The following is a 4,661-nucleotide window of genomic DNA, read 5'->3' as shown; positions in this document are numbered from 1 at the left end:
AAAGACTATTACAAGAGACAAAGAAGGACACTACATAATGATCACGGGATCAATCCAAGAAGAAGATACAACAATTGTAAATATTTATGCATCCAACATAGGAGCACCTCAATACAAAAGGCAAATGTTAACAGCCAAAAAAGGGGAAATCAACAGTAACACAATAACAGTAGGGGATTTAACACCCCACTTTCACCAATGGACAGATCATCGAAAATGAAAATAAATAAATGACACATTAAAAAAGATGGACTTAATTGATATTTATAGGACATTCCATCCAAAAACAACAGAATACACTTTCTTCTCAAGTGCTCATGAAACATTCTCCAGCCTAGATCATATCTTGGGTCACAAATCAAGCTTTGGTAAATTTAAGAAAATTGAAATAGTATCAAGTATCTTTTCCAACCACAACACTATGAGACGAGATATCAATTACAGGGAAAAAACTGTAAAAAAATACTAACACATGGAGGCCAAACAATATACTAGTAAATAACCAAGAAATCACTGAAGAAATCAAAAAATACCTAGAAACAAATGACAATGAAAACATGACGACCCAAAACCTATGGGATGCAGCAAAAGCAGTTCCAAAAGGGAAGTTTATAGCAATACGATAAAAAACAAGAAAAAGAAACAAGAAAACAACAAAAATCTCAAATACACAACCTAACCTTACACCTAAAGCAATTAGAGAAAGAAGACCAAAAAAACCCCAAAGTTAGCAGAGGAAAGAAATCATAAAGATGAGATCAGAAAAAAAATGAAAAACAAATGAAGGAAACAATAGCAAAGATCAATAAAACTAAAAGCTGGTTCTTTGAGAAGATAAAATTGATAAACCATTAGACAGACTCATCAAGAAAAAAAGGGAAAAGACTCAAATCAACAGAATTAGAAATGAATAATGTGAAGAAACAACTGACAATGCAGAAATACAAAGGATACTGAGAGATTACTACAAGCAACTATATGCCAATAAAATGGACAACCTGGAAGAAATGGACAAATTCTTAGAAAAGCACAACCTTCTGAGATTGAACCATGAAGAAATAGAAAATATAAACAGACCAATCATAAACACTGAAATTGAAACTGTGATGAAAAATCTTCCAACAAACAAAAGTCCAGGGCCAGATGGCTTCACAGGTGAATTCTATCAAACATTTAGAGAAGAGCGAACACCTACCCTTCTCAAACTCTTCCAAAATATAGCAGAGGGAAGAATACTCCCAAACTCATTCTACGAGGCCACCATCACCCTGATACCAAAACCAAACAAAGATGTCACAAAGAAAGAAAACTACAGGCCAGTATCACTGATGAACATAGATGCAAAAATCTTCAACAAAATACTAGCAAACAGAATCCAACAGAATACGAAAAGTGTCATACACAATGATCAAGTGGGGTTCATCCCGGGAATGCAAGGATTCTTCAGTATATGCAAATCAATCAATGTGATACACCGTATTAACAAACTGAAGGATAAAAACCATATGATAATCTCAATAGATGCAGAAAAAGCTTTTGATAAAATTCAATACCCATTTATGATAAAAACCCTGCAGAAAGTAGGCACAGGAGGAATTTACCTCAACATAATAAAGGCCATATATGACAAACCCACAGCTGACATCATTCTCAATGGTGAAAAACTGAAAGCATTTCTTCTAAGATCAGGAGCAAGACAAAGCCACAGCAATCAGAGAAGAAAAAGAAAACAAAGGAATCCAAATCGGAAAAGAAGAAGTAAAGCTGTCACTGTTTGCAGATGACATGATACTATACATAGAGAATCCTAAAGATGCTACCAGAAAAAGGCTAAGGCTGATCAATGAATTAAAGTAGCAGGATACAAAATTAATGGACAGAAATCTCTTGCATTCCCATACACTAATGATGAAAAATCTGAAAGTCAAACTACCAATGGCATTTTTCACAGAACTGCAACAAACAATTTCACAATTTGTATGGAAACACAAAAGACCCCGAATAGCCAAAGCAATATTGGGAAAGAAAAACGGAGCTGGAGGAATCAGGCTCCCTGACTTCAGACTATACTACAAAGCTACCGGAGTCAAGACAGTATGGTACTGGCACAAAAACAGAAACATAGATCAGTGGAACAGGATAGAAAGCCCAGAGATAAACCCACACACATATGGTCACCTTATCTTTGATAAAGGAGGCAAGAATATACAATGGAGAAAAGACAACCCTTCAATAAGTAGTGCTGGGAATACTGAACAGCTACATGTAAAAGAATGAATTTAGAACACTCCCTAACACCATACACAAAAATAAACTCAGAATGCTAATGAAACTTAAAAGCTTTTGCATAGTAAAGGAAACCATAAACAAGACGAAAAGACTACCCTCAGAATGGGAGAAAATATTTGCAAACGAAGCAACTGACAATGGATTAATCTCCACAATATACAAGCAGTTCATGCAGCTCAATATCAAATAAACAACCCAATCCAAAAATGGGCAGAAGACCTAAATAGACATTTCTCCAAAGAAGATATGCACATTCACAATGTTCACTGCAGCTCTATTTACAATAGCCAGGACATGGAAGCAACATACATGTCTATCGACAGATGAATGGATAAAGAAGATGTGGCACATATATACAATGGAATATTACTTAGCCATAAAAAGAAATGAAATTGAGTTATTTGTAGTGAGGTGGATGGACCTAGAGTCTGTCTTACAGAGTGAAGTAAGTCAGAAAGAGAAAAACAAATACCGTATGCTAATACATATATTTGGAATCTAAAAAAAAAAAAAAGTTTCTGAAGAACCTAGGGGCAGGATAGGAATAAAGACACAGACATAGAGAATGGACTTGAGGATATGGGGAGGGGGAAGGGTAAGCTGGGACGAAGTGAGAGAGTGGCATGGACATATATACACTACCAAACGTAAAATAGATAGCTAGGGGGAAACAGCTGCATAGCACAGGGAGATCAGCTCTGTGCTTTGTGACCACCTACAGGGATGGAATATGGAGGTTGGGAGGGAGATGCAAGAGGGAGGGCATATGGGGATATATGTTTACATATAGCTGATTCACTTTTTTATAAAGCAGAAACTAACACAATATTGTAAAGCAACTATACTGCAATAAAGATGTTAAAAAAATATTATCAAAACTGCAAATCTATTCAATATAATTTCATGTTCTCCCTTAGGGAAAAAGGCAAAGGACAAGAAAAGGTCATTTTCAACCCCTTCCCTGATGCTGGTGAAATCAGGAAGAAATTCTAGACTAGAACCACATCACTATTTTCCTAATAGAACTTCTCAATCCCTTTCCCTTCCTCTTGACAATGTGCATGAAACATAAGCGATAAAATCAACGTTCTTTTTCTGAATCAGCTCACAAATACATGAAGCAGATCTCCATGGCTTTGTTCATATCTCTGATTTTCTGCAGACCTGTTTTTTAATGTATTTTTAAAGTTGTTATGGGAAATAATCATATCTCCAGGTTTTTCTATTTCAGGGAAAAAGAGCAACTTGACTGAGACCAGAGAGCAAGAATCTATGAGGAACCGAACTCTGACTCCCAATGCTCTTTTTCACTTCTTTTGCTAAGTCTATAAAATAGCACATTACAAGCTGCCACTTCCAGAGTGACAGAAATGCTGGCAGAAAGGAATGGGTGCCACCACATGCACTCAATGGCGACGTCTATCTTGTGTTCTCTGGATCTGCCGGGGCACCAGACCTGGTTGGAATAAGCACACTCTCAGCACTGTGCGCTCTTCTTCTTTTTCACTTTCCTTGAGAGCGTCAAGGTTTTGTTGGCTGGTTGGTGGAGGAGGAGTAAAGCTAGTACGAGTCTTGGTAGAGTTGTTGTTATTAGGGCTTCAGCTCAGTTCCAACCAGAAACTATGACTTAAAGTACAGGAGCCTGGCTTTATTCACATAACACAGTTTGCTGTGCCTCCAACTACGTCCTGTGTGCTGACAGCTTTTTATTTATTTTTAGTCATTGGTTTGGTTTGGGTTTTTCCAGTTTTATTGAAATACAGTTGATGTACAGCACTGCATAAGTTCAAGGGGTACAGCATAATGATTTGACTCACATATATTGTGAAACAATTACCACAATGCTTAGTTAACATCCATCATCTCATATAGATACCAAAAAAGGAAAAACATGTTTTTTCCCCTTGTGATGAGAACTCTTCGTATCTGGTCTCTGAACAATTTTCAAATATACCACACAGTTAACTATAGTGTTAACTATAGTTCCTCATGTTGGATGTTATAGCACAATACTGGGACTCTATTGTCTGCTCTCAAACCTAGGCACCTCTCCCCCAATTTAGGCTACAATATCTTCAGTGAGAGAAGAAAACATAGAATGTCTGTAAATCTCTTGTGAAAAATTCCATTTAGTTCAGAAAAGTTTTCACTTCCTTTTCAACGTTTTCCTAAGAAAGAACCTAAGAAACTTGTCCAACAGTGTCCCAAGTAAAATAAGAGAAAACTGGGTTTGGATATGAGCATGGTTCTGTGAATTCTACCACGATACCAGCAATGAAAGAGTCCCAAGAAGTCTGACTGCATTGTGGGCACCCCCCATCACCAGCTGGGCACCATACCAGCTCTGAAGCCCAGGACTGTGTTGTCTGAGA

The sequence above is a fragment of the Physeter macrocephalus genome, chromosome 9 (genome assembly GCF_002837175.3).
Source record: "Physeter macrocephalus isolate SW-GA chromosome 9, ASM283717v5, whole genome shotgun sequence".
Taxonomy (NCBI): domain Eukaryota; kingdom Metazoa; phylum Chordata; class Mammalia; order Artiodactyla; family Physeteridae; genus Physeter; species Physeter macrocephalus.
This window is presented reverse-complemented; position numbering follows the sequence as displayed.